Source organism: Marmota marmota, unplaced genomic scaffold, assembly GCF_001458135.2.
Source record: "Marmota marmota marmota unplaced genomic scaffold, marMar, whole genome shotgun sequence".
NCBI classification, from domain to species: Eukaryota; Metazoa; Chordata; class Mammalia; order Rodentia; family Sciuridae; genus Marmota; species Marmota marmota.
Window position 1 is genome coordinate 1,644,963 of NW_025999998.1, and position 9,188 is coordinate 1,654,150.

General features: G+C 35.7%; 1 protein-coding gene across 50 annotated transcripts in view; it reads left to right on the forward strand.

Moving 5' to 3' along the window:
• The window catches only part of Ptprd (protein tyrosine phosphatase receptor type D), a 2,156,260-nt gene that overhangs the window by 774,003 nt on the left and 1,373,069 nt on the right, over positions 1–9,188 (forward strand). For all 50 annotated transcript variants that reach the window (XM_048806967.1, XM_048806968.1, XM_048806990.1 and 47 more), the window contains one exon: positions 1,536–1,577. The gene's annotated coding sequence lies outside the window, so the exon portion shown is untranslated. The remainder of the gene's footprint in view (positions 1–1,535; positions 1,578–9,188) is intronic.

Below are 9,188 nucleotides of genomic sequence, written 5' to 3' on the forward strand. Positions count from 1 at the left end.
TGAATCTAAATGATTTAATGTTTTTGAAGAACTATTTTTACGTTTCAACATTTTGTAGTTTTTAATAGCTGGCATCTTTTGGCCACTTACTATGTTTTGGAAAGTGTTCTAAGCAACTCATTTGTAGAAACCCATTTAACATTCACAACAACTTAATTGGAAGTGAAAATCTGGCTCTCAAGTTTATGTCAATGACTCAAAGTCTGGGCTGGCATAGTCCAAGGAACCAAGGTTCAAATCCAGGACACATGAAATTCTAGTTTTGTCCATAAAACAAAAACATTGGCCTAGACTGTATTTTTTTCTTTATCTGTATACACATATATTTGTGTGTGTACAGAGTTCCTTTTAAGCAATTTGGCTGAACACCATGGACGTGTGTACACGCCCATCCTTCTGGACCACCACCACCTCTATCTAGGACACTTGGTATCTTGATGTCTTAAAAGTGCTTCATTCCATGTAACAATGGAAACCCCTCAGGTGATATTTTGCATTCTGTTTACTTGATTATCCACTCAGATACCATCTACAACTAAAATTCTTTGAGGTTTTTAAATGTAAATTGTGGAAGAAAAAAAATTTTTTTTTAAATTTTTGCTTCATAGATTTTACCATTCACCATCAAATTTTACTTGAAAGTACTAATAAAGATCACAAAAAGGAAGTTGACATTTTCTGGTTTGTTTCCCAACATCTGGATATTTTAGGTAGATAAAATGTCAAAAAATATGAACAAAATGAGTGAGATTTCGTTCAACATTTATTTGAAGTTCTTGTGATTAGCGTTACCATTTGCAATGTGAATCTTCAGATCTAGATCTGTGCCTTTACAGAGGTGGTTCTCTGAACACACTTAAAATTAGGAATCTAATAGAATAATAAAATGGAAATGATGAAAATATTGGGCTTTAGTTCAGCAACTCGTGATTCTATTTCCTTTTGATTTCTAAATTACCCAAGTTCATTTGAACACATTTAAATCTATTATCTGCACTTTCCCTCTAGATTCATTGCCTCCAAGTTTGAAATGTTATTACTGTGCAAATGATTCTCTGTTCATTTTAATTGGTGCTCCACTGCCACTTTTTGATGAGCAAATATTATAAAGCTTTTATTATTGTAAAATCTGTTTAACCTGATTCTTCATCTTCTTATAGCATAATTCATGTAGCATGTTTGAAAAGAGATAATTCTGAGTTTTTGCGTGACACTGACATTTGAGTATCAGAAACAAAATCTGCTTCTATGCTTCTTCCTGGGGATAAAGTTTCTTTTAAGACATAAAAATATAGAGGTGTTTTAGGTGTTCAAATCAAGAAGCATTACAGAATATTTATATCCTGTTCTTTTTGTTAATGAACTTCAGTTAGAAAGATCAAAAATAGGATGTCTTTTTAACGTTCATATGTGGATATACATTATGATCAATGGTTGAGCTTTAAACCATGTTTTAGTTTTATGTACTGGTATTTCCCAGTATTTTTATTACATTAGGTATATTTATAAGAATATATATATTTTTTTTCCATTAGGTTCCTGTCCTGAGACCATAGCAGGATGTGCCTTGGACAAAGGTATGTATTTAATATGTTTCAGATTTTCTATGTGAATAAAGTATAAAATTTTATAATAATTATATTACTGTTGCATGCTTAGCTATATGGTATTGTGTTTCATGTTACTGTACAGTATATAATATGTACTCTTACATCAGACAAAAATATTCTAGTGAGAAAATATCAGAATCAGAAATCTAATTATCAAATATATATCATTGCCTGGGTACAGAAAGCCTCAATCCTCACAAACTGTGTTCTAAGAACTGTCATCATTAATTCCCTCTCAATTAAAACTATGGGATTATTCCAACTTTGATGGAAGGTGTTTAGCAGTATTTAATGACCATCATGATTTAATTACTGAAATAAGATTATATGTGCCTAGAATTATCAGGAAAGAATTATTTATAAGTGTCTGGATTTTGGGTGAACAAATAGAGAAATCAAGTCAGAATTATAAATCTATTTGGAAAAGGAAATATTATGAAAATAATTAGACCAACAGCTCAGTAAGAAGTATATAAATGTACTACAAGAAAGATACAAGAGTTGTTCAAGGTCAGTACAGGATACCTGTTATTTCAAACTAGAATGTTATTGCCAAAAAAAAAATGGAGGTCAAGAATCATTAAAAAGATATATAAGGAGAACCTATGAGGAAAGAGCAAGGGAATTAAGACTCTAAAGAACAATAGTAGATAGGGATGGAAACTGAAAAATGAATCTCACATGTAGGAGCTATTAATTGCCAATCCTTTTCTAAGAGGAAGTATCAAGAGAGTAATTTCTCAAACTAGAGCATAAAAGATGTAAGTGAGCTCCAGGATAAGGAAGGAAGAGAAGTTTTGGGTTTTTTTTTTTTCCTAGAGACATTATAAATCAAATATATTCACAATGGCTGATGATAGTTTCTCAAAAGTTTTTCTAGATCATCAACCTAGTTCAGGTTCATTCCAACTTCACAGATGAGCTAGTGAGACAGTGTGCTTTATTTTTCTGTGTGTAGAAGTAAATTTATAGTTAAAATAATTGGGGGCATTGGTTTGGGGTTATGAGACAAATATGGGGAGGGGTGTGCATGTGTGTATACACTATCATTACAAGTAATTGATGCCTATTCTATTTCATACAAACATAATAATTGGGGAAATACACTCATATATCCATCTCTAATTTTATCTGACTCAAACATACGGTTTATGTATTCTACCACATTGCTCTTATATGAAAAAGCACTCTTTAAATGTATATGTAGATAATTTTCTGAGATTTTAAAATCGAAACACACTCCCAGATTTTTCTTGACCCTGTTTTTCACATAATTTTCTTCTGAGTGATTGAGTCCCTGTTCAGAGACTGATGTGACTTTAGAATATCCAAGGAAAATATGCAGCTAATGTGCATTGCCAGACAGAGAATGAATGGCTCCAGGCACAAATCTCCATTGTGTCAGGCTTTGGCATGACTTTTGGCAGAAAACTAAATCGAACTGCACAAGGCAAGTGATCTTGATTTCCCATGGATGTGTGGCCTCAACCTCAAGCCTGCTGTTAGTCATTACTATTCTTTTTTTCTGATGTACCAGGGAATGACATTGCTGGTAGTGAATTGAAAACTAGGGTATTTTCTAAGTCTTCTAGAATTGGGAGAGTCTTGGCTCTGAAACTGGACCATCCTGGGTTGGGGTTTGACTGTCACTTACTGGCTGTGGAAATCCTGGGCAAGTTACATCAGATAGAAAATGAATTTACTTATCATTATCTCTGGGGTTGCATAGGGACTAAAATGACATAATAATGGTCCTTAGGTGGTACTTGTATCTGTTACAAAGTAGGCATTTAATAAATGCTATCTTACTGCTTTCCATTTCTGTAATGCATTAGATTTTGTTTTAAACTTTATAATAATCATCTCATTCTATAAATAGAATAAGAATGATTCTAATATATCATAGTAAGTTTTAAGTTACATAAACATATACAATAATATTTATCTTTGGTCGGTCACCATTTTTGTGGGGGAGAGTTATTGCAAGTTCAATTTTTATTGACATTCCATTTTTTTAAGAGTTACATATAAGGCTAAGTGTGTTTATATTGAATGAGGTTTGTTTCTTTTTCTGGGGGGCTAGTATCTCGATTTAATTTTAGGTTTTGTTAATGCAGTCAAGGAAGGAAATCACATTTTAAAATGTATATGGCTAAGAAAAATTATGCATTCATAGCATACATTTTTTAACTTAGCTTAACAGTTTACTTTAGCTCCTTTATTAAGAAAATACTTTGCATCATATATTGCATTAGGTGCTAAAAATACAAAGATGAGATAGATGCTCTTTACCCTCAAGGGAGTTATAATCTTATATGGAAAGAAACACATAAATACATAATTTTAGTACAATGTGTTACATTGGAGAGATCCTACTAGAGGGGGGAAACGTAGAAAAGATATCTTAATCAATCTGGTTTCTTGGAAGGTTAAGTTACCCTAGGCATCAATGTAATGATTACTTGGCCATATAATTGTAAAATGTAAAACAAGAGGATGGGCAAATGTCAAAAGTAAAGGCAGAGAAATTACTAGGAATCTATTCTGAGAACTGAAACAGTGACTGTACAACATTGGGAAGCTAAATCCTCCCCATTTTTTCCTCTAAGTTATAGATTTAAGATGCATTTAGAGTATTATTTTACAGGTCTAATATTTATGTATAAGGGTGTTTGTCACGGTCTCATAACATAATGGGAAACAAGTATTAAGTAATGAGACTATACATATTTTAGTATATGTAACAAGATATTTTACAGTTACTAAAATTCAAGATTTTCAAGATCATTTGAGGAAGTGTGTTCTTAAAAACAGGAAAAACTACGAAATTATAGTACCCAACCTCTTTTATACGTATGCTTACATATTTTATATATCAGAAGATATAGAGATAATCAAACAGATACACATATAATGTACTTTTGTTAGGGGATATAGTTCTAAGAGAACACTTAGAAAAAGACTGGAAAAGCACACCTGGCTGATCATTAAGAGTGATTTTCTCTGTGGTGGGTAGGTGAATTACTTCTATTTTTTCCCAAAATTTTAACATATGGTTTATATTTTACATGAATGTGGTGAATACACTCTCCTATGGCTCCCATGGTTCCTTCCCAAGGTCACACCTCTGGGTAATCCCCTCCTCTTAAGTATGGGCAGGACTTCTGACTTGCTTCTTACCAACAGGCTATGGCTAAGGCAAAAACGCCTCATGCCTGTGATGTTACTATATGTTAAAGGTGATACAATGGCAAACCTATTAGTTTGTTAAATCATACAAGACTACACCTTGTTACTGTATTCCTTCTTTCACCTTTCATGGACATTAAGAAACAACATGTGGGCTGGGGTTGTGGCTCAGTGGTAGAGTGCTTGCCTCACATGTGTGAAGCACTGGGTTCAATTCTCAGCACCACATATAAATAAATGAATAAAACAAAGGTCCATCAACAACTAAAAAAAAATTTAAAAAAAAAGAAGTAACATGCTCTGTTGCTGGAGGCCGTAGACAGGGCCACATGGAAAGGAATTAAGGCAGTCTTGAGGAACTCAGGTGGTCTCCAGATACTGAGAACGGTCTCTGGCCAACAACCAGCAAAAAATAAAGATCCTTAGTCCTACAGTCAAAAGGAAATAATTTCTGCCAACCACCTGTGTCAAATTGAAAGTAGATTTATTCCTGGATGACTCTCTCCTCAAGAACTCAATCTAGCCATTGTCTTGATGTAGGCTTGCACAAGACTATGCATAGATTTACCCAGGAAAACTATGAGATAATAAATGTGAGTTATTTGAAGACACTAAATTTGTAGTAATCTATTATGCATCAGGGGGAAATGATTTCTATGGACTGAATTGTGTCTTCTTAAAATGTATATGTTGAAACCATAAGTTTCAAGGTGATTATATTTTAAGAAAGAGCTTTTAGGAGACAATTAGGTTAAGTAAACTCATAAAGATGGGATCCTAATCTGATAGGATCCTATTACAAGGAAGAGAGCAAAGATCTCCTTTTCTCCACTGCCTGTCTACACGCACGCACGCGCGCGCGCGCGCACACACACACACACATACACAAAGAGATCATGTAAACATGAAGCAAAATGGCAGCCACTACCAAGCCAAGAGAAGAGCCACATTATTAGATCCAGTTTTTTGGAAGCTTCATTTTGGCCTTCTGTTCTCCAAAACCATGAGAAACACACTTCTGATGTTTAAACCATCAGGTCTATGGTATTTTGTTATGGTAGCCTGAGCTCTGAGAGAGATTGATACCAAGAAAAGAGGTGCTGCTATGACTGCTACCTAAAAATGTAGAAGTGGCTTTGGAACTTGATAGTGGATAGAGGCTGAAGAAGGTCTGAGGTGCATGCTAGAAATACATGTAATTCTGGTAAAATCTCAGATGGAAAAGAGGAACATGTTATTGGAAACTGGAGGAAAGGGTATTTATATTACAAAGTAGGAAAACACTTGGCTGAATTGTTTGCTAATGTTTTGTGGAAGGTAGAATTTGTGAGTAATGACACTGGATATTTAGATGAGGAGATTTCTAAGCAAAGTTTTGAAAGAGTGCTGGCTATTTATAGTAAAATGTCAGAGGAGAGAGATGATTTGAAGAAGAAATTTTAACACAAAAGAACCAGAATTTAAAGATTTGGGAAAATTTAAGTATATTACAAAGATGAGAAAGACTACTTTAAAGATACCAAGACTTTGTCTACACTTCAGGAAGAATTTATTAATTTATATAAATAAACTGACAGTTTGAACTGAAGGGGACAAAAATAAGACAAAATATCTTCAAGGCTGTTGGATTTCTTGGATTTAACAGGATGAGGCAATAGAGCTATTTGGCTGCAAACATGCTAATCTTCCAAAATAAAACAAACACCAGAGTTTATTCAGAAGTCATCCAGGTCAATGTCTGTTTCAACAGACCAAATGGCCTCTGCTCAGAGTCCCTGGGCAGGACTTCCCTGCAGAGCTATTGAGGGCAGAGCCTCTTGGAAACTTGGGTTTGGAACCTTGGCTGATATCTGCAGGAACAATGTGTCTTGGACTTACAGCCTCCAGAACTATGAGAAAATAAATTTGGTTTTCAGTACACTCAGTCTGTATTTGAGCAGATCAATATGCCAATGAAATGAATATAAAAATACTGTTTAGAAAACATAAGTGATCAATATAAAGTCAGAGAAGAGCAGAAGAGTGTGGAATTATTCCAGGTTTAGGTTTAGGAAATTAGAAGTAATTGTTAGTTTCTGTAGAAATAAATGATTTTTAAAAAAAGCAATTTATGGGAGCAGTAATAGATAATTTTTATATTTTAATGTAATTGAAATTTTTATTGAGATAATTGTATATTAATGTGCAGCTGTGAATTATAAATCAGGGTTCTTGTATTCTATGCCCAGTGTTCCCTAATAGTAACATTTTGCAAAACTCATATCACCACCAGGATATTTAAATTAAGATAAACCACTAATGTTGCTTATTGCTATTTGTAATAACTTAAGTTTTATACAATTTTATCACCTGTGTAGGCTCATGTATCTACCCTCACAGTTAAGATCCTGAAGAGTTCCAACAGTACAAAGATCTTTCATGTTGTCTTTTTATAACCATACTCTGTCCCTTTTATTTCCCCATTTCCACTCTATGCCTGATCTCCATCAGCTACTACTTTGCCCTCTATTTTAAAACATGGTATATAAATGGGATCCTTTAGGAACTGGCTTTGTTGCACAGCATAATTTTCTGGAGACCCACCCAATTTGTTGCATGCGTCATTATTTATTTTTATTATTGAGCAGTATTCAATTATATGTTTGTGCTACAATTTGTTTATCTAATAGAAGATATGTGAGCTGGTTCCAGTTTTTGGCAGTTACTAGTAATGCTGCTATGAATTATTTCCTGTACTTGAAATCTTACATTAGGTCTTATCACTTGTAACTCAGCTTTTTACTTTTCTTTTAAGATATATTAGTTTTCCAGTGGGGAAAAAAAACATAAAAATATATTCTGGCATGTGGCTTTGACACAGGGAAACAGTATAAGCATAGTGGGGTACAGTCTAGAACTCAGACTACTCATGGAAACAGGGTAGACACTTTGTAGAGAGATACTTCTCAAAACACTAATAAATAAAGTTCAGTTCAGAGCTGGGGATTTAGCTCAATTGGTAGAGTGCTTGCATTCCATGTATAAGGCCATGGGTTCAATCCCCCTCACAGGGTGGACTTAATAGTCTAGTTGCTCTAGGTCTATGGGTGTGGAGTGACAGGGTGAAGTATAGAGGCAGACCAAGATGAGGGAAGGAAAGGGAGAGATGCCGAAGTTCTCTGCTTTCTTTTTGGGGGAAGTTGCGATGGGGGTACCAGGGATTGGACTCAGGGGCAGTAGACCACTGAACTGTCGCGACCCCTCGCCGGCAAGGGAAAAACGACACAGGATTCTTCTTTCAACAGTTTATTCAGGCCTTGAGTCATGTATCATCTTCTAGCGCCCGCCCCCGCGCCCGCCAAAGCACAGCTTAATAAAGCCTCCCGCATCCCAATCCTAAACCGCCACGTGGAGCTCTCTCATAGGGTGGTAAGGGATTGCGTGCCAACTCTCCATAAAAGGAGTTGTTTATCACAGGTCACAGTGGAAGCCGGCGCCATCTTCTAATGGCGGCCACGGTCTATAAGAATGGCTTACCACACTGAACCACATCCACAGCCATATTTTGTATTTTATTTAGAGACAGGGTCTCACTGAGTTGCTTAGTGTCTCACCATTTTGATGCTGGCTTTGAACTCACGATTTTCCTGTCTCAGCCTCCAAGGCTGCTGGGATAATAGGCTTGTGCCACCATGCCTGGCATGCTCTGCTTTCCTACATCCCTTCTTCCCTCCCTGCTGTGATTTGTCTAGGTTTGTACTATGCAGGGGGGAAAGACACCATATTTCCACATGTAACTTTCCATGGCAAATGTCTATCTACCCAGGAGAGTGCTTGGTTGTCACCACTGCTCTGTCTCTTGCCTTCTGTGCTTTCTACAAACCTGGAACCCACATGCTCCAAGGTGGCCTTTCTCACAGTCATCTTTGGCTGCCTTTTCAGATCACCTGTTGAGGTTTAATTCTATATGGTCACCTGGTATGTCAGATGTGGACAAGGTTTACCCTCCTTCTGTTCATCCCACCTCTCAACAGTTTCCATCTCTGGGGGACACAGGTCAGATTTCAAAAAAGAGAAGATGTGTAGTTCTTCAATACAGAGCCTATATTGAATTATGCCCATTTTCTTTCTTTTTTTTTTTGTTGTTGTTGTTTTTTTTTTAATTTTTTATTGTTGGCTGTTCAAAACATTACATAGTTCTTGATATATCATATTTCACACGTTGATTCAAGTGGGTTATGAGCTCCCATTTTTACCCCATATACAGATTGCAGAATTACATCAGTTACACATTCATTGATTTACATATTGCCATACTAGTGTCTGTTGTGTTCTGCTGCCTTTCCTATCCTCTACTATACCCCCTCCCCCTCACCTCCTCCCTCCTCCTCTCTCCCTCTCTCCTTGCCT